Below are 27,118 nucleotides of genomic sequence, written 5' to 3' on the forward strand. Positions count from 1 at the left end.
CCTGAAGGGGTACCAACGCTCTACTTCCCCCTCTGAGAGGCCAGTCACATATTCACAGTACCTGGGGGCAAGGACAGATGAGAGGAGAGAAAAGGAGACAGAAGCATAAGGAGCAACGGAGAATAGAGGAAAATAAAATAAAACATCTTGGTCCGGTTCCCGGCTCAAGTAGCTGAGAGACTTTCACTCACAGTGCCATGCGATTGTATTGGGCATCCTTTGGTGGACGCCTCAACGTTCCTCCCCCTCCTGGCTGACGGCTCCTCCGGTTGAGGGCAGCGGGCAGCAAGTCCCCCAACATGGTGAATGGCAGCAGGCTCCGGCCTCCTGGCAAATGGTACCAACTCCTCCACGAATGGCAGTTACCCCTCCTCAACCCCTGAAGCACAGCAGCGAGCTCTCTGTCTCACCTATTCTTCTATCGCTCTAGCACCACAGCCTTGAGTCATAGACGCAAGTCAACAGCTACTGTCAAATTGAGAGTAAAAAAAATAAATACAGGCAAAACAAAATTAATACCATGGCTTCTGTCAATACAAAACGGTCTGTGCAAGAAACAACATTATTTATTATTTTACAACATTATTACCTGTAATCTACAGCCTCTGCAAAGTCTCCTGAGTGTTTTCACGACAGTCTGGAGCATTATTTTTGTTTGAAAATATGCTTTTTTAGAATAGCTGTAAAAGTGCAAAACTACAACCCAGTGAAAGTTACAAAAGCCAAAGAGAAAAATGACAAGCATGACTTATATTTTTTGATTAAATACTTTAAGAGTACACTACATTTATAATAGTGCTGGTAGGCCATCCCTTTTACATAGATGTAATGTGAAGAATTAATCATCGAAATTTTTTGGCCCCATATAATTTACTTTTTAAAAGATTTTGCCCCCAGGAAAATTTAGTTGAAAAGCCCTTCTATACATTCATCACTTTGACAAGGCTTTTCCCATATATATCTCATTTACAACAACTCATATCCATTTTCTGTAGTACTGTGTTTCAAAGCTATGACAGTAGTGGTTTTGTCTTATTCCTATATGGAACTATTCTCACTTTATGATTAATATGTCTTTCTGCGTATTCATTAAGACAGCTACAGTCACATCTACATGTGGTTTATCTATTGCTAGGAATGTCTGTGTGGCAGTCCCCAGTAGTGGGGAACTTGAAAAGAGATCAATTTAATAAACCCGACTACGCCACCCTGGTGGAGGACCAGGGAAATACTCCTAATAAGGACACAGGTAAGTTTTACCACCGAAGGCAAAGAAATGTCCAGAGAGACGTGAGTATCAATACAAAAAGAATTTGATTTTATTATACAATATTAAAATGTGCCGTTCTGGGGACATGCCCAAAAACACAATTCTCCAGGACCAGGGGTTACAGGAACGAGGCAGGCCGGCTGCTACTCAGGATGGTTATGCAAACCCACCTCAACCTTTCACTGCATTGGCACCACACACACACCTTCAAGCAGTTGTGTCAGTACACACACACACACACACAGCACACTGTGAAACACGCCACTGAATGGATGCAGCTAGCCTTCCCCGTTCCCCACTTCAAGTCCACACTGGCTCCTGGAGAAAGAGGAAACGTTAGCAAGAAGCACAACAGAATTTACACAAATAACACTAAATAATAAGGGAAAACCGAAACAAAATAATTACAGATACGGTGCACCAGGATGGCACCAGCAAGACAATGAATAAAATTTAAAACAATGGTACAATTCAATAACAAACTGTATAATACACTGCAAAGAATCGTAGTAGATAATCTGGAACAAAAAAGAATCAAAACCAAAAATCAACAAACAAAAGAAATATCCAAAAAAAGAAATAAAATAACGAATTAACAAAAATCAAACAGAGTATTGGATAGCCCCGCGAACACAAGCTCGTACATGGACAGCCACGGACGGCCTTAATCAGCAGCGCTGTCCATATCAGCGCTGAGACACAGGAACAAAGTATGAAGATAACCACAAACAAAACAGCAGCGGCGTTACGGATAGCGGCTAGAAAGGGGAATTTAACGTTGATTTCTGATCCTCATTCTACAATTGGCAAACAAATCAGAGTGTTAGACTAGATTCACCCAACTGCAATGTGAGAAAGGGAAGACATACTTACAATCAGGTTAGATAAAACACCAAACGCAACATTGTATGGTTACTCATTACCAGCACAGTGCATCAGTCCATCGACCAGCCTTTACACACTTGCCATTGTCGCTATACTGAAAGCAATACAAAATAAATACCACACAAGTGATCAGAAGATTGAAGATGAGCAAAACATACCCGCGCAAACTCCACCATCACTCGCCACAGTGTAGCCACCAGCACTGCTCTAAACCATAAATAAAAAGTGCATATTGTCACATAGCACAGCCTTAAGAAGTTCACATTACACCATCTGCAGCCCAACATACCTGTATACCAATGGGACCAGAAAAGGAAATGCCAGGGGGAAGCTGAGAACCCGGAATCAACAGGGCCGTACAAGACCCGCCAAAATAAGGGTCCTTAAATACTTTGGCTGCTTAAGTCTCATTGGTTTACCCACCATACTTAAGCAAGCCAATAGCAATTAACTTATCCTGCCACATCTGCATTAAACAATCCTAAATGGAAAGTTTTTCAAGGAGGAATATTGTTTGGTCATTACGTGAGTTGTGCTTCGGCTCTGCTATTCTGCTCGGATGAATCTGATAGCTTGAAGTACAGTGCTGTGCATTGTTACACATTAAAAAATGTGCACTGTTGTTTTATTGTGCTGTTTTGTCAGTGTCTGGAGGTAAGCGTGCTATGTTCTGATAGGCGATAATCTGGAAATTATTGATGTGTACAACTTTTAAATCACCTTTGCTGTAGTGTAGCTGTGAGTGCTGGTGTTTTATCGTGAGGCTAGCTGAAATTTGAGTCCTTTGTGTCTGCCAAATTGATGTCTGTTCACCTCTCAGGTATGTGTTTTAAACCACTTGTTTTATGGGCTTTGTAAAGTTGTTTGGATTTAATGTGTATTTCTTATACCGAAATGAGCACCCCATTGTGCTTTTGTCACAGTCATACACTAGTGGGTATGACTGTGACAAACCTGTTCTTCTAATGTGTTTTAGTTGGCGTAAGATCTCAACGGTAGTGTTTTAACCACAATTATAATTAAGTGGGGCCTATATTGATTGTTAACATCTCCTTTTTATATCTGCTGCAGGATGCTCCCTTTCGTTTTACGCTGTAATAGTGTGCTGTCGTCTCCACGCTGTTAATGCGCTACTGAATCCGGTTGTGCAGACGAATCCCAAACTATGCTAACTAAAGGGGGACTACTTGTCTGATTTGTTCTGTCACTACCCTGTTTTTCTTTGGTTTGTTTGGGAGGCCTGGACAGCTCTCTTCGCTTTTAGAAGAGGTCAACCAGTCTTCTGGTTTTCTTTGTTTTTGAGTTAAGATTAAATGATTTGCTTCCTTTTTCTATTGCTTTTGTTAAATTTGTTAAATTGTTTATTTTTTTTATTGTTTCTGATGCAGCTTAATGTGTGTGTATCTTGTTGAGTATTGCTATAATCCATTCCTGTGGTCAACTATCTGATAATAAGATCATTGTTGCTTTTCCATGTTTTCCCTCCTTTTCTACAACTTTATGTGAGGAGCAGCTGCATTAATATTGGTCAAAGTTTATTTTTAAAGTGTTTCATTTATTTCTTTATTTACTGCAGGAGCCGAGGTCCCATGGGTGGATGGTTCTTCCTTGTTGTGGTGGTTTTTTCAGCGTGTGCAGTGTACACCTTTGAGTATGTGCTAGTGTGATTAGAGTGCGTGGAAGTGTGCTCTTGTAAAACCAACTTCTCCATTGATTCCCGTCATTGGGAGCCTCAGTCCTGCTGGTATTTGTTTTTTGTTTATATGCATATGATTATTACTTAAGCTGTTTCTTTCTTTTTTTGTATTTTGTTCTCCGTTATTTGAAGTAGCGATTTACATATTTTGTTGAGTGGTTTAAGTATTTTCCTGGGGTTATTCCTTAGGGTGGCGTAGTCGGATCTTTTTACTAGTTAACATAAATTTACACTGCTCCGGTGTTGGACCAATCCAGGCAGGAACCTGAGGCTTGATGTTCTCACTGAAGCAGGAGTCTTGGCTGACAGGCAGTGGAGACAGCGGCCAGGGAAAAACACTGGACAGAAAACAACAAAGGACACACACACGACAAGACTCTAGACAAGACAACAAGAAACAGACAAACTAAGAACTATGACTAAATTAAACAAAAACTTAAAATAATAACTGGAGCTAGAAAACATAAAAAAAATAAAATAAAATAAATCAATCTCTATAAAAAGACTGAACTAAAAAATAAGTGGAAAACAGGAAAAATAAAATAAAAAGGTAAGCTATCAAAACCAAGATAACTAAACAATAAGGCTAGAAGAAAAATACCAAAATAAAACCTGGAGAAAACAAGCAAAATAAAGACAGAAACTTCACTAGACTCAAGAACTCAGGAACAAAGAAAAACTGAAAATAAATTCAAAGCTAGAAAAACAGGAGACACTAAAACTAGTGATGGGACATCTGAAGCGAGGCTCTGGAGCTTGTGTCGAGCAAAAAGGGGCGTTCCAGATGAAGCCCCGATTCGAGGCTTGTATCGTTTCCGTGAAAATCACGTGACGATGACAAACGAGGCCTCGTTTTCTTTTGATTACGTCATTGCTTCATTCGGAGTATCGCTTTCAGATAAAAGTGGTTCGAAACCTCGCGCCTCTTGTGGGGTTTGCAGTAGGCATTTGCATTGGTGTTGAGGTGTTGGTTGTATGTAGTAGCGATATCATTATATATCATAGCTTGTATTATATATTATATTACATTATACTTAGTTTAGTAGATTATTAGAGTAAATTATACATAGTTCAGTAGATTATTAGAGTAAATTAGCCTATATCTAGGTGTAATACCTATACTACGTAATTATATATATATATATATATATATATATATATATATATATATATATAGCCTATATTAGTAGTAGTGTTATTATTATATATATTATTGCTATTATTATTAATAATAATATTAATATAAGACTAGACTGTATTAGGGAACTGTATTAGGGAAAGCTTTTCCCATTTGCTGTTCCAGAATTCCCATAAGTCCCATAAGCACTGCACTATTGCACTCCCAATCAGCGCAACACTCACAATAATTTATTTACAATCATTCTGGGCATTCACTATCATCACTAACCTAAAGATCTACTGAATAGTTGAACACAAAGTTGTGTGTTTGTGTGAGTTGTGTGTACATAGGTTAATACAAGCAGAGTAAAATACTTTATTAATACACAGGCAATAGAAAAAGGGTGTGCCCACACTATGAAAGTTTGGTTGTTCAGGATGAATAGATTTGTGTGCGATGCATTGCTTTGCACAGCAGGTGTCACTAGGGAGCACACTGTTTCATGAGGCTTCAGGTAAATGAACCTTTTGGTGAACCAATGGGCTGGAAAGCCTCAGTGGTTCAGGAAGCCTCATTTGGCCATCACTAACTAAAACTAGAAAAGGCTAGACTAGGCTAGAAAAGGAGCTAGAGACATGTACGCTCAAGCAAACGCTCACAAACATGCACAACAAACCAGCAAAGACATGAGGGAAGGTAGCACAATATAAAGGGAGCAGAGCACATGAGGAACAGGTGAGCACAATTAGTGAAACGAGGACTAGACCAGACTAAACAAGGGGGTGTGGTAACGGCAAACAAGAAGGCAGGACAAGAGGAACACATGACAAACACAGAGAGAGACAGATCCATGCACTAAGACACAACACAAACATAGAAACATTAAACAAAGACAAAACAGACAGAGCTGCCAGGTTAGAACCCTGACACTTGCGGCATTAAAGATGAAATGGTTCAACTTCTGCTTTCGCGCAAGTGCAATGAGCGGAAATAGGGCAATTCATAGTATGACTACTTGAAGAACAATGACATGAAAGACATATTTTTGTGCAGATTTGACCTTTTTATGGCTATGGTCTTAAACTTTTGATCAGCTGATGAACGGCCTGTTTGAGTTTAAATGCAGTTTTCAATAAAATGCCTACTCTCTATTTTTTGTCTCTTGCTCCTGTTTCTTCTTTTGGCATTTTGAAGCAGCACTCACAACCCGGTTATGATCCACAAGTGCGAAATGTGTAAAACTTGCAAAGAATCCCCTGGTCTTAAGACTTTGTTAAGGAGTGTATCTGCCTCCTGCATGAGGGACAAGTGATAATGTTATGGAATATTGGTGGTATAAGTGCTATTTGCATGATAGTATTGGAAGCTAGCCAGACTGTGTATTCTATGGAAAGTGTCAATTCTTTAAAATGTGTAAGTATGATTGGGATATGGAAAATAACCCCCCCCCCCCCCCCCCCCCATTTCAGAATGCCACCAGCCAGGAAAAACTGAATTATCTAGAAAGTGTATCATCTAAGTCCAAAATGCGAACAATGATTTTGAAATAGAGTTTGATACAAGTAATGAAGAGGAATGCAGAGATGCCTGTGAACTGGATAAGGAAGAAAAACAATCCATTGACCATCTATCAGACCATTCCTTATGGAGCATGCAACACAGCTTCTTGTCCAAGCCCTGGTCATTTCTAGACTTGACTATTGCAATGCGCTTCTGGCTGGTCTTCCATCTTGTGCAATCAAACCGCTGCAAATGATCCAGAACGCTGCGGCTCGTCTTGTATTCACCACCTCTCTTTCTGCAGACGATCTTGCCAATTTTTTCACAGAAAAAAACACACTCATCAGCAGTCAGTTCACACCTCCACACACACAAAATTTTGAATCAGCCACATCCACAGCCAAACATCTTCTCTCCTCCTTCTCTACACTCACTGAGGACGAAGTATCTAAGCTTCTCCTCTCCAGCCATCCCACTACCTGCCCTCTAGATCCCATCCCCTCACATCTTCTACAAGCCATCTCCCCTACACTCTTACCAGCACTCACACACATCATCAACACATCTCTCTCCACCGGCATCTTCCCCACCACATTCAAGCAGGCTCGGGTAACCCCACTGCTTAAAAAACCCACATTAGACACATCACTTGAAGAGAACTACAGACCTGTTTCTCTCCTACCATTCATTGCGAAAACACTGGAAAGAGTTATGTTCAACCAGGTCTCATCTTTCCTCTGACAGTCTAATCAACTGGATGTAAACCAATCAGGCTTCAAAAGGGCCACTCAACTGAGACTGCATTATCGTCAGTTACTGAAGCCCTGCGGCTGGCTAAAGCTGCATCCAAATCATCAGTCCTCATCCTTCTTGATCTGTCTGCTGCCTTTGACACTGTGAATCATCAGATTCTTCTGTCCACCCTCTCATCACTGGGCATCACAGGGACTCCACTCCACTGGTTTGAGTCCTATCTCACAGGTAGGTCTTTTAAGGTTGCCTGGAGAGGAGAGGTATCCAAAACACATCAACTGACCATGGGGGCTCCTCAGGCCTCAGTGCTTGGACCTCTCCTCTTCTCCATTTACACTACATCATTGGGACCCATCATTCAGGCACATGGCCTCTCATATCATTGCTATGCTGATGACACACAGCTCTACCTCTCATTTCAACCAGATGATCCCACGGTAGCTGCACAAATCTCAAGCTGTCTGGCGGACATCTCGGCATGGATGGAAAAACATCACCTGCAGCTCAATCTAGCAAAGACTGAGCTGCTTGTTTTCCCTGCTTATCCCACCATACAACACGATTTTACCATCCAGCTAGGTTCATCTTTGATTACTCCTTCAGGGTCGGTCAGAAATCTTGGAGTAATCTTTGATGACCAGCTGTCCTTCAAAGACCACATCACAAAGACAGCTCGGTCATGCAGGTTTGCATTGCACAACATCAGGAAAATCAGACCGTTCCTTACGGAGCATGCAACACAGCTTCTTGTCCAAGCCCTGGTCATTTCTAGACTTGACTATTGCAATGCGCTTCTGGCTGGACTTCCATCTTGTGCAATCAAACCGCTGCAATTGATCCAGAACGCTGCGGCACGTCTTGTATTCAATGAGCCCAAAAGGGCTCATGTCACACCTCTATTCATCTCTCTGCATTGGCTACCACTCGCTGCCTGGATCAAATTCAAAGCCCTGACTCTTGCTTATGGATCTTCCACAAGCCCAGCACCAGCATACTTTGACTCACTCCTACGAGTCTAAACCCCCACCAGAAGTCTTCGCTTAGCTAATGAGAGAAGGCTTGTGGTACCATCACAGAGGCATCAAATCCCTTTCTAGAACTTTTTCTTTCATTGTTCCTGGTTGGTGGAACGATCTTTCACCCTCCATACGCACGACAGAATCACTCGCTTCATTCAAAAGACAGGTAAAAACTCATCTCTTCCATGAGCACTTAATCTTACATAAAAAAAACACTCTTTCCTCCTCTATCTCCCCTTTCTTCTTCCCTTTTCTGGTTTTTGCTACTCTGAGTAGTATACAAATCGTGGTATTTAGGGCACTTTTGTGTTTCGTTGCCCCTTCTTGACGGATCGCTTCATGTTCTCCTGAGTTGTAAGTCGCTTTGGATAAAAGCGTCTGCTAAATGCATAAATGTAAATGTAAATGTTGTATTCAATGAGCCCAAAATGGCTCATGTCACACCTCTATTTATCTCTCTGCATTGGCTACCACTCGCTGCCCGGATCAAATTCAAAGCTCTGACTCTTGCTTATGGATCTTCCACAAGCTCAGCACCCGCATAATTCGACTTACTCCTACGAGTCTACACACCCACCAGAAGTCTTCGCTCAGCTAATGAGCGAAAGCTTGTGGTACCATCACAGAGAGGCATGAAATGTAAATAAATGTAAATAAAAATAAATGTAAATGTATCTGATGATTATATTGACATCATGCCAACAAAATCAAATCGCCTCATGACAGGTATTGCTGGCTGATAAAGGATAAAGGATCAGCCTCAACACTGATATTTCCGGTCATGATATCACTGATAATGCACCACCAGAGTATTTCCCGAAGTGTGTTTGTGTCTGAAGATATGAACAAAATGCTGCAGACACCGTGGTGACACACAAGTGCAATGTCCACCACTGCTTCTCGTCAGAGAAGAACTGCCTTTGAGACTATCATAATTTAACTTGGTTGGACAGAGCTAAATCATGTCAAAGAAGTCCATTCATTTCCTCAGGTTTTATAAATACAATCTGAACATATATTGGTAAGAATACTGATTCATAATTAATAAATAACTAAACAGGAAAAATTACTATTAACGATAGTTACTATACTAGAATATTAATAATAATAATTCATTACATTTATATAGCGCTTTTCTAGGCACTCAAAGCGCTTTACATTGAAGGGGGGAATCTCCTCAAACCACCACCAATGTGCAGCATCCACCTGGATGATGTGACAGCAGCCATAGAAGCGCCAGAATGCTCAATGCACACCAGCTGATTGGTGGAGAGGAGACAGAGTGACTTAGCCAATCAGGATATGGGTATTATTAGGGAGCCATGATGGACAGGGGCCAATATGGGCAAATTTGGCCAGGATGCCGGGGTTACACCCATACTCTTTATCAAAGGACATCCTGGGATATTTAACCACAGAGAGTGAGGACCTCGGTTTAACGTCTCATCCAAAAGACAGTGCTCTTTGACAGTATAGTGTCCCCATCACTATACTGGGGCGTTAGGACCCACACAGACCACACACACACACACACACACACACACACACACACACACACACACACACACACACACACACACACACACACACACACACACACACACACACACACATATATATATAATAACCATGTAGATCAATTTTTAATTTTATCAAACATCTCACATTCTAATATTTCATGCAAAAGGTCTCCCCATGTACATAACCTGGGCTAAACCCTATCAACTGACCGCCCTTGTTATGTTTTTTCTTAAAAATATGTCTTTAAACAAATGCGGTCGGAAAATGAATGTAACATGGAAAATGCATTGTATAGTTTGTCTTTTTGCTTCTGTTTTGGGTGTTTTCTCCTTAAGAGATAATTGACTGCTGCTGTACCCACTGCACATCTCAGAAAAAAATCCCTTCATGACCATATCAGCGCATTTATTTTAGCTGAATCTAAACAATCCTCTTCATATTTCATACTGTGCATTCAATTATTTGACTAGGAAATAAAGAAACTGTATCTATTCACACACAGTTCCTCACGCTTATGTAAATAATGTATGTAAATAAGGCAAAACAGGATTTCTAGGGAAGTATTTCCACTGAGGACGGCAATTTATATCTCAGAGTGTTATTATATTAAGAACACAATTCTTTAGGAAATACTGCTTACACAGTACAATGATAATAATAAAAAAAAACTAATAATGATTGGGTTTAGGGTCAAATTATATTCCAGGAAAGAAGTCTAAACCTGCTAGCTGCAGTTTTCCTTTTCTTCAAACATAATTACACCATAAAGAACTGTTTGGATTTTCCTAGGAAATTTCACTCCCAGTGGAAAATGTCTTCCCCTTATCCTGGCAGGGTAATGGTTCACCTCCTCCTTATGGTGTAATTAGTGTCATCCTTGTGTCTTTGATCAGTCTTATGCCCCATTCACACTGACAGCGACTTGTAGCGGCAAAGCGACTGGATGTCATTCATTTTCTTTTAGAGTTGATATTTGGCCACATGAGCGACAGCGATTGTAGAAACGCATGTGGGTGTGTACACTGACTTGACAAAGTTTTAAAAAGTTTGCATTTATGGAAATTAGCAGCATCTCAATGCAGTGTCTGTGAATGGGAGTGAAGTAAGTGGAGTTCATGTGATGATATACTGTAGTTGAAGAGAAGTTTATGATTTCACTATTCTATAATAGAGGGACACAAAGTTCTCTGGTTTTATTAACAGTATCTTAATTTACATTTATGGTTTTGGAACTGCATGAAGGTGAGTAAATTATAAAAAACTGTCCATTAATGGGTCTTAAAATCTGCACATTTCTCAAACCCATGTGCATATTCAGCTTTGTATTGAGAGAAACTGAATACTTTGCCATATTTCAAATGAGTTTTCATTTTGTGGGAGAAGAAAACAATAATGTGTGCCAGGATTTTTGCATTATACCCAAAAATGTGGCTTCTGGGAACATGTCTGATTTATATTACTACAAAAATGACCAAGCATGAAATAGACAAGGTTATGTAAAAACAAAAAAAAACAACAAAAAAAACACACAACTAGCACCATACATTGCAGCTTGTTCAAAACAGTTTATTGTGCATTAAATTAAAGTCAACAAAGGCTGGGATGTTGATTTCGGACCTCATTGTCCACTGTATGAAAAAAATGTTGAAACGTTCTTCAAAATATTCTCTTTTGTGTTCTGCAAAAGAATTTCTGTGTGTGTGTGTGTGTGTGTGTGTGTGTGTGTGTGTGTGTGTGTGTGTGTGTGTGTGTGTGTGTGTGTGTGTGTGTGTGTGTGTGTGTGTGTGTGTGTGTTCACAAAAAAGTACAAAAGAGGAACTATTTTGTTTCTTGGGGTATAAAAGATATAACTGTAACTTTAAAGGTACACAACTGGCCCTTAGGGATACAATTATACCGAGTTTTCCTCTACTTAGAGCAGGGGTAGGCAAGTTTGGTCCTAGTGATTCGCTGCCCTGCAGAGTTTGGATCCAACCCTGAAAGACATATAGAAGCTCTTATTGAGAATTAGCAGAGGTTTAGATGTTGATGTTTTATTGAATATGTTTGATCACTATTATGGTGATCAGTGTTTCCTTTAGTTGGGCAGTTTGAGTCTTGGCTTTTTATGTGAGTTTGTTATTGTTAACAAAACATATAATCTTTTTAAATAATTAAGAATCCATAAACAAAAATTGTCATAAAGATGCTGGAATGCTGTTCTGAAGCGTTGAAGTCGCTTGATGTCACCCATAGGAATAAAGTGGAGCACAGCGCGGAGTGTTTATGGACGTGTATTTCCTCTCTCGCTCTAGGCACCCTACCGGGAGAAGAGCCCGTACGGCCCATACAAGGACCTTCCGCTCTTATTAACGTCAAGCCGACCCATACGTGAAAAAAACTCTCCGAAACTTGTGAGAAACCGAGTATTTTTGACACAGAAATACTCCATCAGACGTCCAACATTAGTTTTTGAAACTTTGTCTATGCTTAGGATGGGAATCCAAGTCTTTAACAGTGTAAAAAGCTCAGTATGCATGAAACAGCATTTCACCCCCCCTTTAATAATCACATGTTGGAATATTCAAGGACTGAGATCCTCCATTTTTGGTATTAAGAGCAAACATTGTAATAGTGCAAGAAACATGGAATGTAAAAGATTTGTCCACTGGCTGCCAAACTGGATTTGAAGAGGGGTGTCTCAGGGCAGGGGATGCTGATATGGTACATATCATAATTTGCAGACTCAATCTATAAAAATCTGTTCTTGTTACAATGTAGAAAGGACCCAAAAGTGACAGCTGGTTACAATCATTTATTAAACAGAATAAGTAAATCAGGCTGTCTGCCAGGTTACCAGCCATCAAGGTGGACGCTTATCAGGAGAAGGAAACTAAATATTCCAGATGCAGTAGATATCAAGCGGTACCCTCAGGACAGAAGCACGGCCAGACGGGATGAAAGATGTAAATGTATTCCCCTTTAAAGAAGAATAGGTTGAAGCAAAATTAGAAATAACACACTGGAAGGCTTACTCTCTCACTCATGCATAGAAAAGCACACGTGTGAATGAAGCACTCAACATTCCACTTTTTAAATGTGCCACTTTCAAAGACAATTCGCTAATCGAATAGATATACATCATAATGCATTCAAATGAACACAACATACACTATAATTAAGTCAGAGACAGTAAATGGGATAGATCAGATCAGCCAATGTCACGTGATTTCAGCAGTTTGGTAGCCTGACATGCCAGACCCACATCAAGATGTTTGGTCTGGAAACTCACCATTGGCAGGGCTAAATCCGAGGGGCGGGATAAACGATTGTCTTTCAAACACCATCTGCACGCAATATGATAGCGCTACAACCAACCAGAGAAACGTGAAGCGGAGCTCGTTGATAGATTAAACATTCACTGTATCCAGTCGGCAAAACTCCGAACACATCATCCCTTTTTAAGAATGACTTCAGTGCCGTAATTTGTTATTTTCTCAGAGAAAAGCTTAACTCCAAGTCTTTCAGAGTCGTGGTCAAAGCTGACTCGAAAGACCGCTTTTCGACAGGCTCTGTGTTTACTAGTAGCACGCAAGGGCAACTCAGCCTTCAATATGTTATGCCCTACCCACCGATACACGATGTGATTGGCCTGACCAGAGTTTGGTTTTTACAGTTCAGAACTGTATTGAGTGTTGTTAGACGATACTCACGGCAGATTAGATTTGCTGCCGCTAGGGTGCGTCTAGATTTCTAGGCTAGCAGTTTGGCAGATTCACACGCAATCCGAATTATTTTATTTATTTATTTACTGGGACAGTGCATATTAATAAACATTTCTGTCAATATGCCAGAGTTAGCCAAAAGGCTATTTTTCATCTGTAGTCCCTCGACTAATCAACTCGAATATGAATCAATACGCTGATTCATGACCGTTTGAATCTTTATTTGAGGTTTGAAAACAAACGCGGAAGAGAAGACAATGCTAAATAAAGTCATAGTTTGTGTTATTTTTGGACCAAAATGTATTTTCGATGCTTCAAGAGATTCTAACTAACTAACTGATGTCACATATGGACTACTTTGATGATGTTTTTATTCCCTTTCTGGACATGGACAGTATAGTGTGCATACACTTAGATACGCTGTCAGACTAAATATAAAATATCTTAAACTGTGTTCCGAAGATAAACGGAGGTTACTGTTACTGTTAAAAATGCACTTCCAAAAAAGTGTGTTGGCAAAAACAGTTTTCATTTCTATGTTGAGGTGGCAATGGTGTTGTCGTCAACTGCTTAATATAACTAATAAAGTAACTTGTAATCTTACTTAGTTACTTTTAAAATCAAGTAATCTGTAAAGTAACTAAGTTACTTTTTAAAGGAGTTATCAGATTACTTTTACAAAGTAACTCGAACCAAATCTCAAACCAACTCAAGCCCATGAATCACTGTGCAATAGAAAGTCAGACTATCACCACTGTCTGGCCATGGAGAGAGGACGGCACAGACAAAGATGGCAACTATGTCTCTCAAATCCGAACTAGCATTGTACATTATGGCAATTTTTTTAAGTAATACTTCGACTAATTTTAAATGTAGCGTACCAAGCCTTTACAATGACAATAATAATAGTAATACATTTATATACACTCACCTAAAGGATTATTAGGAACACCATACTAAAACTGTGTTTGACCCCCTTTCGCCTTCAGAACTGCCTTAATTCTACGTGGAATTGATTCAACAAGGTGCTGAAAGAATTCTTTAGAAATGTTGGCCCATATTGATAGGATAGCATCTTGCAGTTGATGGAGATTTGTGGGATGCACATCCAGGGCACAAAGCTCCCGTTCCACCACATCCCAAAGATGCTCTATTGAGTTTGTGGAGGACTGTGGAGGCCATTTTAGTACAGTGAACTCATTGTCATGTTCAAGAAACCAATTTGAAATGATTCAAGCTTTGTGACATGGTGCATTATCCTGCTGGAAATAGCCATCAGAGGTTGTTTACATGGTCAGAAACAATGCTCAGGTAGCCTGTGGCTTTTAAACAGTGCCCAATTGGCACTAAGGGGCCGAAAGTGTGCCAAGAAAACATCCCCCACACCATTACACCACCACCACCAGCCTGCACAGTGGTAACAAGGCATGATGGATCCATGTTCTTATTCTGTTTATGCCAAATTCTGACTCTACCATCTGAATATCTCAACAGAAATCAAGACTCATCAGACCAGGCAACATGTTTCCAGTTTTCAACTGTCGAGTTTTGGTGAGCTTGTGCTCATTGTAGCCTCTTTTTCCTATTTGTAGTGGAGATGAGTGGTACCCGGTGGGGTCTTCTGCTGTTGTAGCCCATCCGCCTCAAGGTTGTGCATGTGCTTCACAAATGCTTTGCTGCATTCCTCGGTTGTATCGAGCGGTTATTTCAGTCAAAATTGCTCTTCTATCAGCTTGAATCAGTAGGCCCATTCTCCTCTGACCTCTAGCATCAACAAGGCATTTTCGCCCACAGGACTGCCGCATACAGGATGTTTTTCCTTTTTCACACCATTCTTTGTAAACCCTAGAAATGGTTGTGTGTGAAAATCCCAGTAACTGAGCAGATTGTGAAATACTCAGACCGGCCCGTCTGGCACCAACAACCATCCCACGCTTAAAATTGCTTAAATCACCTTTCTTTCCAACCCAGGCTCATTGGAAATACGTGACTCTGCCTACATTTTTGCAACACCCTAATTATGTACCTCCAGATACGTTTACCTGCACTTTTTGGGTGAAACGTCCACCGGAGGCGCTAAGTAGTAATATTTTTTCTCCATTCCCAGACTGATCTCATGAAATGGCGTATGTATGACACGCCAATTTGTATGCCATTTTGGCGTGCTATCAAGACGCATAATCGCTTTTTAGCATGTTTATCAACGCCGTTTCATTCAATCCCCCTACACTACCCCTACCCCTAAACCTACCCATCACACACACAGCCCCTAAACCTACCCATCACACACACACACTGCCCCTAAACCTACCCATCACACACACACAGCCCCTAAACCTACCCATCACAAGAAACATTCTGCATTTTTACATTTTCAAAAAAAAAAAAATGTAGTATGTTTATAAATCCATTTACCTTGTGGACACACATATTCAGACACATTTTGAAAGCGTAACTCAATCCCTTCCCTAAACCTACCCATTTGTGTATTATAAAAAACAGGATAAAACAGGCAGATACGACTGCATACATAATTTATTCAGAAAGTACAAATATTCCAAGTGTTCCGAGGCCAAACGATTGATTTGTGTGAAGAAAATCCCCAAAAGCGATCAGCAGTGTTGGGCAGTAGCGTCGCTACAAGTAGGGACGCTACTAGCTTAACTACATTTTTCAGTAGCGTGGTGGTAGCGTCGCTGTTTTCTCAATGAAATAGCTTTTCAGTAGTGAAGCTTTTCTGTTGATCAAGTAGTTCGGTAGCGTCCACGCAAGCTAACGTTACATTTCCTCAAGCATTTCTGAGGATCAAGCTCAAATTGGAAACACAACTGATAAGAACGTGGATATACTTCACTTTCTACGTTCCTTGCTGTGTCGCGCAGACGCGCACAGATGCGCGCGCGAGCCTTTCAAAGATACGCACAGATGCGCGCGCGAGCCTTTCAAAGATACGCACAGATGCGCGCGCGAGCCTTTCAAAGTACTCATTTGGCAGTGAGCGCGTAAAGACAGGATAGGCGCGTGCACATTCGCACTATCTAGTTGACGTTTTTTTTCTCCTACTCAATTCGCTGTAGCACGCGCATCGTCCGCGCGGTGTCAAAAGAGAAACTGCAAAGTTTTGTGTCTCTTGAATAAACACCTCTTGTTGAAAGTATCGGGGTCCAGCCTGGCCACCTCTTGATATGAATGAATGAATGAAACTTGTTTCATGTGTGTGGTGTTCCTTCGGTAATGCTGGCATTTTATCAAATAATAATGTTGACTGCTTTGGTAAACCGAAATAATAATTTAAGAGATGTTTGTATGATTGTTTTATTGGGATATTTCTGGAGGTGTGTACAGTAATTAACTGTATTTTTTAATTGTTTAAATGTTTATGATTCGATTAGCATTAGCCGGTGGATGTGCTCTGCTTTACATGTAAACGTGCCTTGTGTGTGTCTTTACGGGTATGTTTGGGCTTTATTTTAAGTCCATATAAGTTTAATTATATAAATAAAATAACTAGCCTACAAATACTTTGTATTTTTTATTTTATTTTTTGTACCAGGGGAGAAAAGGAATAAGGTTTCTTTGTGTATATGTTAATTCATTTTGTAATTAATGAATTGTTAGTGCATCATAGTGTCATGACTTTTCTTCAGGGGGGGCACATCATTACTAATTCATGGTTAACTAACCATACACTAACATCAACTCATGGCTTGTTAATGTATGACTATGTCATGACTTTACTTGAGGGGGCACATCATGATTAATTCATTATTAACTAAACATACACTAACATCAACTCATAGCTTGTTAACCTTTTATAACCTGTAGCTAAAAAGGGGCGTTTTTACACATTTTGTTTTTTTGACTGTAGAATTATAACAGAATGTGCTAACCTCAAGTGCAAGGTGTTATTTTTTTTCAGAAGACAACTGGCAATATATTACAGTTATTGACCCTCACTGTATGTGGTAAGTTTGAAAATAGAATTTAAATAGGCAAAAACTGCAAAAACGGGAATCCATTTTACTGCTTTTTATTGAGGAAAAATCAGAAACCCACTGAACGAAAGAATCTAACACTTTAAACTTGAAGAATAAACAATAATACATATATACAAGTCTTTTTGTGACACTGGGTTGCAGAGTTTTCACTCAGGAGGCTTTTTCTTTACCCCACGGCCCCTCTGAGGTGGTGTTGTGGAGGGCCCGTTTGGTTTTGTACAAGCCACACTGGGGAAAAAAACAAAACAAGCTTGTATTACAAACTCACAATATATTTATAAATGTATTTTCCATTATAAAATAATACATTAGTTAAAGCAAAATTGTAAAAAAAACAAAATAAACACTTATAAATGCAACCAAATAACAATGACGTAATAATACAAAATAATTACTTACACACATGTACACATCACACACATGTAAACACATGAACGGATACACATGCATGTAAACACATGAACACAGACAAACACATGAATGACATGCATGCAAACACATTTGAACACACGCAAACACATGAATGTAGTGCATGTAAACACATGAACGACACATGCAACGCATACGCGCGTGTACACACACACACACACACACTATGATGCATGAAACAGTGATATTTTGAACTAAAACATTGAATCTATGCCTATTTCACCGACATTTCTCACAGTGTCAGCATAGAAAAGACAAGCTTCACTTACCAATCCATGTCTAGATCAAGGGTAGCAACAAATGCCTCCTCAACATCTGAATATGCAGTCTCTGGGTCTGAAGAGTCCCTCTCAGCCGCCTTCCAAGTGTCAAAGATAATCTCAATAGCATCCTATCTTGTATACACTGTCTTCGCCATGTTTTTGTCCTTTTTTAATTGTGTTTTGGAATCTAAAAATCCTCTAAAACTCTGCCGCGCTCCGTATCTCCGTTCTATTCGCCCCTTCCCGCTCCCCCCCGAAAGCCGCGGTGATTTGCTGCTGGAAAACATGACATTACCGTAATACGCCGTATATAGGCGGAAAGCGCAGGATGTCTACTTTCAGGAGCAATTTAAATTATTATGATAGTGCAAAGGGTTGAAGAGTTACGGTAACTTCAATACAGCTTGGTTGGCTGTGTCGTCGACGACACGTTCGGTTTTAAAGGGTTAATGCGTCAATATGTCATGACTTTACTTGAGGGGGCACATCATGATTAATTCATTATTAACTAAACATACACTAACATCAACTCATAATTTGTTAATGCGTCATTGTGTCATGACTTCATGATTAATTCCCTATTAACTACTTACCAAATTCAGCTCGCTCATGATTTATCATAAACTTACTATAAAATTCACATGTAACTAGTATAACTAGTATTCAGCCCAGTTAAGAGAACGGAGGTACCGAATCATCATGGCCAATGTCTGGGTGGAGAGAGAACTGTACGGATCCCAGCAGACGTTCCCTCACTTCCGGACATAACTGCTTGTTTCCTGTCTGGTTATTTTTTGGGGACTGATTCCTCAGAAACTGTTATAAGTCACAGTAGGTTTAGTTTGATAAGAAAGAGATCACAAAACAGACTGAGACCTTTTGAGATTAAATAAAGTAATGAAAAACTAATCTTGGCTTTCAGTAATATTTATGATGAAGCTTCTGATAAAAAGGGTTTAAATTATGACAATAATTCATTTGAAAATGTATTTCAAAGTCAAAATATTTGTTATTCCTTCTTAGAGAGCCTGTTTAATTTAGTTTACCCATACTTGTTAATTAATGCATTAATTACCAAACATGTACTAACATGTAATTAATCCTGCTGTATTCATGCATGAATCATTATGACTCATGTCTTAATTAAGGATAGCTCCTCATTTGTTCATGATTAGTTCATATCTGAATTCATGTTGAATTAACTATTAATTCATGTATTAATACATGCTTATTCATGTCATGTTATTGTAAAGTGTTACCCATTTAGGTACTGATGCAAGCCTGGAAGCAGAGCAAAATGATATGACATGATTTTGAAATTGACCAAAAACCTATTTAGCCAATAAACATTCCCAGAGGGAACCCTGAGCCATGTACTGCCACCCTTTTTACTAGCTCAGCATGTCAGTTCATTTCCACCCTGGCACAATAAATTGAACACAAACACACATGAACTCTTTGCTCTGCTTCTGAAAGAGCAGATGTATGTGCTAGCAGCCAAAACTGAAATTAAACATCTAAACAAACCATTATCAGCCGTTATTTTTTGGCTCCTATTCACAGGGGGATTGCACAGCAGAAAATGTGTATAAAGTATATTTATATATTCTTTTTTTTATTTAAACATTTTTCTGAGCCCTTCTTTCACACATTCGTCTACATACGTTATTTGTTATTTGTTGTTGTCTGTGTCTCTGAATGTCTTTTAATGGTAGAAAATGTATTCGATAACAGACTAACCAAAATCCAACAAATGAGGAATAAAAAAGTCGGAGTGCCTGTTTACCCAATGTTTCTCGAACTTTTTCTGCCATTCCCCACTTTTGTAGTTAGGGAAGGGTTTGAGCACCACCTGTCCCCAATCGCCCCCCAAAAAACAGTGAATATCTAGGCTTTAATTTTGCCTGTTAAAGGGTTAGTTCACCCAAAAATGAAATTTATGACATTTAAGACTTGTTCCACTCGAAGAATGTCGTTCCACACCCGTAAGATCTTCGAAACACAGTTTAATATATTTGATATTTAGTCTAAGAGCTTTTCTGTTCCTCCAATGAAAGTGTATGCACACTATTCTGTCCATGTCCAGAAAGGGAATAAAAACATCATCAAAGTAGTCCATATGTGACATCAGTTAGTTAATTATAATCTCATGAAGCATCGGAAATACATTTTAGTCCAAAAATAACAAAAACTACGACTTTATTTAGCATTGTCTTCTCTTCCGAGTTTGTTTTCAATCCTCAAATAAAGATTCAAATGGTTATGAACCAGAGTATTGATTCATGATTCATGAAGAATCGAGTTAACTTTATAGTTGCTTACACTATGTGTCTCTAATATGAAAAAAACATGTTGGCAAATTATATTTGAATGGATTGTTATTGCTGCTTCTATAGACACCAGTGTGTATTCTACAAATTCTAAATGTATTGTTTTACTAGTACTTATATGTATTTAAATGTTTAAAACGTAAAATAAACATTACGTGGTTGAAAACACTGCATGATATGTCAAGCACTGAGCGTGTCCGCATCTGGCTCAAAAACACAGTTTGAATCTTGCAGTTATGTCACATCACTGAACATTCTAAATCCTATATGCAGGGGCGTGGGACTGGGGGGATAAAGGGTACTGAGTAACCAGGGCCCGAGGCAGGGGGGGGGCCTTAGAAGTCAGTTTTCTATACATACACATACATGGTACGGGGGCCCAGCAAGATGGTTTGTACCCAGGGCCCAAAATTTGGTGCTACGCCCCTGCCTATATGTGGCCTCGTACTCTCAGGGGCACAGAAATAAAAATCCTATGAGGGACTGCTCAAAAGGTTAATCGAGATGGGCACAAAAAATAAACAAATTAGTCATGTCTCTATTCCCCACCAGTGGGGCACGCCCCATACTTTGAGAAATGCTGGTTTACACCAAGTGCAAATATCATGCCTTTGTTGTCAGGTGCTATTTACACTAGCTCTGCCTAATAATGCCTTAGTTTAAAAAATAACAGGGATGTTTTCAGTGGTTTAGTCAGTAAAGCTTAAGGCCTAAACATCCAGGATTTGACGCAATTGACTGGGGTTCGAATCTGCCTTTTGCCGAGCTCGCTCTTCTCTCTTTTCCCATTACATGTCACATCAGAAAAGCATTTACTTTAAATAAAGATTAAGTAAATGTTCTAAAAATGAAAATAAAGTGCCTCATGAAATGTTTAATAATAATACAAGTATTTATTGGGTGGTGTTAGGTGTAGGGTTTATTGTCCCATTAAGTTGGCAACAATTTAATAATTTTAATAAATATAATAATTTACACTCTGTTTTATTACTGCATCATGTTTATGTACAAAAATATATATAAAGTATAAATACCATCTAATTATTATTTAAACATATTGCAAAGAACTACTACTAAAATATAATTATTATTATTTTCACTTAGTATGCTATTTCCCTTAGTAAATAGCATCTATCTCTGTTTGCACTTAGTGTAAATAGCAATTATCACTAATAAAATATGCTATTTTCACTGAGTGTAAATAGAATCTAGTTGCTATTGCACTTGGCGTAAATAGCATCTATCGCTATTTGCACTTAGTATGGTCCGTGGTACTCATTTGTTTTTGTCAAGTTGATTGCTTTGCACTTAGTCTAAATAGCCGCTGCCATAAAAAAACAAAACAAAAACACGGCATTTAATTTGCATCACATCTCCTGGATCTCTTGGAATTGGATGTGGCACCTATTTTAGTGTATTTTATTTTAGTACAGGCATGTGCAGAGGGGATGGGGGTTCTGTTTGGGGGCTCAAGCCCCTGCCATTATTTAAAATGAACCAAAAGTGCCCCTCTCAACAAATATCTACAATAGTGTGGTCAATACAAAATGCATTTTTTTAATTATAATTAATATGACAATGTGTACAGTAAAAAAAATCGCTCAAAAGTAGGAAAATTCATGTTTATTTATGTAGCCTATCTGTCGTCACACAGTCTGAGACATTGTTGCGGTGCTACAGGTTTGCGCCTTGCTTTGGACACCACTTGCTTGTTACTATTCATTCATTTTTTTTAATTATTCTGCTCACTTTAAAAATATCGTCTTGACAAAAACAATATTTTGACAAAAACAAGAAGTTTATTTGTTTACAGGGGCTAGGCACATTAATAAGCATGAATATAAATGAACCAGAAACTATTCTTCATCTGTAGACCCTTGACAGAATTTTTTTTAAAGTCAACGTAAAGCTGGGCATATACTGTTCGATTTTCATCCGAATTTGAGCCGAATTCTCACTTGTGCGACTCTGTTTTGGGTTGGGCCGATTTTCAGCTTTGTCGTGTGATGTTCGTGCAGTGTACACATTTTGTCTGCCATTAAATCTTTTCCTGTCAGTGTTTAAAAAAAAACTTGCCAGCAAGATTCAGAGCGATGATCAAACACAGATGGAGTAGATCGAGTCCATCAACACCCCTAATGCTTGCACAGTCCTGTAGATTGCTCTGGATCGACATTTCATTCAGTAACATTCGATAGTTTTGATTCATATGCTGTTTACTGATGATGATCACGTTATTTTACATTTGCATATGATTACATGCAATCGCTTGTTTTGTTGGGTCTTATGCTGCCTTCACGTGCTATCGGAAATGTCCTACTTTTTACTTCTGAAGTCGTGATTATGTGCACATTGCATTCAAATTTACTTGAGTTGAGAGGGCATTCATGTCCAAATTTAGAAACTAGTATTTAATTCCGATTGCACATGAAGGAAGCATTACTCACGTGTGTTTTGATCTGGAGATTCAGTACTCATTCAGAAGATGCGTAATAGTGCCCCCCTTATCGTCTGACAGTGAAAACAAGGTACCTCGGAAACCCGGAAAATTCAGTTTTTGGCCTGGAAGCGTTTTCTCTTCCCCTGGCTTCACCTTGGTTGCTCTTTGCCATGACTCAGTCTTAGTCTTCCGGTCCGTCATTGTCATCGGGTCTTTCGTCTAGGTCTCCACATCTCCCGCCATCACAGCTGTTGGTTGGTCTTCCACCATAAGATTCCACCATTGTTCCTACCATCAATCCAGTGTCCCTCTGGGCTGTCGTTGGCCATCCTCTCCTCCATTGATCCTTCCACCGTCAGCTTCACGGTGATTCCTTCTGCATGCAGCCCTGCCTGGTTGCTGCTCTGTGCCTGCCCCTCATCCATCCTCAAAGCACCTTCCCTCCCTCACCATCCATTGTGGTATGATGATGCAGCTTCTCAGAGAGGGGTGTTCTTTCACAATTACATACAGTTTTAGATTGTCTTAGTTTCATTTTATGGGCTTTCAGCTTGCTCAGCATTGTTTCCTGTTTCCTTTTGTTCTAGTTTGAGGGTGCATTTACTTGCCCAGGCTTATGGTTGAGCTAGCAGTTGATTGTACCTTGTGTTACTGTTGTCTTGTTTCGTAATTGTTTTTTGGTTTGTTGTTAAATATATATATATATATATATATATATATATTTTTGTTGTTGTTGAAATATTGTTTTAATGGAAAGCACTTTGACTAACTCTAGTTGTTTTTAAGTGTTCCGTACAAATTTACTAACTATTTTCCGACCAGTCATTAGACTTATAACAATCACATCTGTCTGTATTTGCGTTCATGACGTGTATTTAAAGGTGTCATGAGCTGGCTTTTAAAAAAAAAAAAACAGGTCAACTTATAATGTTTGCATAGTTTTTACATTCAAAAAAAATTTAACTAATAAATAATAGAATATTTTCTACACTGGCTATCTCTTGAGCACTTAGTTTTGATAGGCGTATGGGAGACTTAGAAGTAAACTCCCACGGTTAGGATTGGAGAAGACTTGCATATTTAATGAAGCTCTGCTTTCCTGTCAGTTTATGGGAGGGATTGTTTTGAAAGTGGCGGGAATAATTATCTGACAGAGCTCAGTCTCAAAACGTATTTATCACACAAACACAATGATGTATCACCCACTTGTGATTTTTTTTTTTTTATTATTACTTGGCCTGCCCAATTGGGTGATATACGGTAAGTGCGAACCACACACCACACGCACTCTTCAAACACAACGGAGCTCAAGAAATGAATGTTATTTCACTATTTAAAATTCACCGCCCTGCCGACGTGCTTACGTTTTGGTAGCCCGTCTGGAAAACACGAGCCCTCGGACGTTGGGCTTTGCGAGGCCTTGGAGTCTGATCTCGCAATGAACCAACAAATAATGACTTCTGCCTGTGACAGCATGCTGGAATGCTCTGTTATACACGTCACATACACATAATCAATATGATCTGTAACAATGCAATAGCTGCTATCGCATATAAAAAAACATGTTTTACTCACATAAGTAACACATTATTGTTTGAATTAATCTAAAATATTGGTATATGTGGCTAAATATACATAAGGCAGTGCTATAATGGCAATAATTTAAGATCCCTTTTGAGGAAACTCAACACTGCGTCAAAATGTTGATGTTATGGGAACACATCTGCATGACCTGCATCTGAAGCACCTGTGAAATCCAATCTCATTGGGCGACAGCAGTGCCATGACAGATGACACCACTTCTTCTCTGTGCCCTCGGGAGATCAGTCTGCCAAGCCCGCCACCTCTCGTTTTTCCGGGGCGCAGCAGTTTCCAGCAAGTTTCTCGCCCAGTCACCAAACAGGAATGTTGCAGAACTGGGATGCTTGCTCCCGCCAAGGAGGGTATTGGAGAAGTATGTTCAGTCTTCTGTGGCCGGTGAGGCACCAGGCATATTATTCAGCCAACAACAAAGGCCAGTCTTGAGAGACTGATACCCATTTCAGACTATCTGGCAGTATGTCAACTTCTTAGGTCCTGCAAATTACATCGAAAGGATACCAGTTTGGTTCTCATTCAGCCCGCTTCAATGGAGTACTGTCTGCAGTGGTCAGTTCTAAGCAGGCTCCCTCAATTGTTACGCCCACCACTCTTCTAACTGGCATAAAACTGACTAGTTGATGTGCTTTGTTTCCCCAGGGTTCTTCAGCATCCAAGCATTGCATAAGCAAATGGATCATATAGGATATTTCTATCTTCCCTCGTCATCAGAACACATTTTTTTAGGAGCATGGCTTCCTCTTAAGCATTGTTTTCAGGGGTTTCCCTTCAAGATGTTTGCGATGTGGCATGCATAAATCATAAAATTATTACAGCAATATTCCATAAAAAAATAAGAATTGTGTTTTGATTTCATGTTGAATTTAAAGTCCAATTTGCCAATTAGTTGAATGTAAACTATGCACTTCCTACTTTACAGCATTATAAATAGATAACATAAGAAACTAGAATGTACAATTCCTGAAAAAATTGTGAGTGGTGCTTGCCATAGCAAAACTCGGGGCCTGGTTATGAAAGTGACTGCAAAAATGTCTGTACGATGTTGTGGAGCTGAGATATGTTTTCTTAATGTGTTTGTACGATTGCTACTAAGTTACTAGGGTGTGGTGTATGGCTACACAGTTTCAGGGGTGATATTGAAAGACTAATTGTCAGTCTGATTGAAAAGCGATGCTAAAGTTATGCTCTGAGGTAGAGCTTAGATCACCCTTGGTTTGGACCAAATGAACTGAACTAGAGATGTAAAAGCACTCTTTGTCATACTTCCTGAATGCATGAGAGCATCTTACTTTAGCCAATTAGAAACTGAAAATATTGGGTCCAGGTATCAATCAAACTTTATTTATAGAGCACTTTAAAACAACAAAAGTGGACCAACATACTGTACAGAAGAATAAATAGAAAACATAAAATACATTAGGCCATAAAACAGTCATAACATAATAATAATAATAATAAAAAAAACTCAATGTCAAAGGCCAAGAAGAAAAATTGGGTTTTAAGAAGCAATTTAAAAATAGACAGTGAAGAGGCCTGTCTAATGGGCAGAGGCAGATATTTCCACAGTTTAGGAGCTACTACAGCAAAGGCATGGTCCCCTCTGAGCTTACACTTTGTCTGGGGTTCATTCAAGAGTAGTTGATTAGCTGACCTGAGAGAACAGGTGGATGTAAAAGGGTGTAGCAGTTCCAAGATTTGTGGTGGGGCAAGAGAATTTAGGGATTTAAAAACAAATGAAATAATTTGAAAGTAGATCAAAAAATATTCACTGGCAGCCAGTGGAGTGAGGTTAAAATGGGGGAAATGTAGCACCCAAATCAACCATTAGTGGGGTACCATTAGTGCCACCAAAAACCATCACTTCTGTCTTTTTTGCATTGAAACCAGGTGTCCTTTATAGCTTCTGGTATGCAATGTGATGTTACAAGGCAGCTGTTGGCCAATGAGATTGGAGTGATTTCACATATTTCACACATATTTCTGTGGTGGAAACAGGGATCCGGAGGATAGAGGTGGAGCGGGAGCGATCGAGGGCAGAGGCGAAGGCTGAGGGACGGCGGAGCTTGCTTAGGCTGAAAGGGCGGAGGGCCGGAGAGCAGCGAATGGCTCCAAAGTCCACAGCAGAGGCATGGCGATGTCTGACCCAGGTGGAACCTACGTACAGGGAGAGCCCTGCAATGCCGAATGACCGAAGGTCCTTGCTGGAGCCGAGGGAGGAAGGAGTGAAGGTGCAGGTGCCAGGATGACAGGTCTAGGTGGAGCAGAGCACTTGGAGGCTGGAGGCGGAGCCACTGACGAAAAAGATTCAGATTCTGATGAGATGAGGGGGCACAGGAAATTGGTCTCTCCACACAAACAAAAACTGTCCATGATATTCCAGCAGTACTCACTCTCAGTGACGAGAGGGTGGGCGGGGCTCGTCTCCATTCCCTCAAACTCCACAAGGACTCCCTCGACAATGGAAGGGACAGTCAGGTCGCACACCTGGTCAGACGGTTTCCCCTCAGGCTTGGGTGAGATGTCAGGCTCGCCTCTTCCGGTGCGGGCTCTGACATCGATGTCAAGGTCTTCTCTCCATCTGCGGTGGGCAC

At 39.8% G+C, this 27,118-nt stretch overlaps 1 long non-coding RNA gene across 1 annotated transcript; it reads right to left on the reverse strand.

Annotated features, from left to right (window-relative positions):
• Positions 1-1,295: 1,295 nt before the first annotated feature.
• Positions 1,296-2,601, reverse strand: LOC137046865 (uncharacterized). Its single transcript, XR_010899100.1, has 2 exons — positions 2,445-2,601; positions 1,296-2,362 (listed from the first exon to the last, which is right to left on the reverse strand). It is a non-coding gene; the product is annotated as an uncharacterized lncRNA (long non-coding RNA).
• Between the last annotated feature and the right edge of the window lie 24,517 nt (positions 2,602-27,118).

The sequence above is a fragment of the Pseudorasbora parva genome, chromosome 18, assembly GCF_024679245.1.
Source record: "Pseudorasbora parva isolate DD20220531a chromosome 18, ASM2467924v1, whole genome shotgun sequence".
NCBI classification, from domain to species: Eukaryota; Metazoa; Chordata; class Actinopteri; order Cypriniformes; family Gobionidae; genus Pseudorasbora; species Pseudorasbora parva.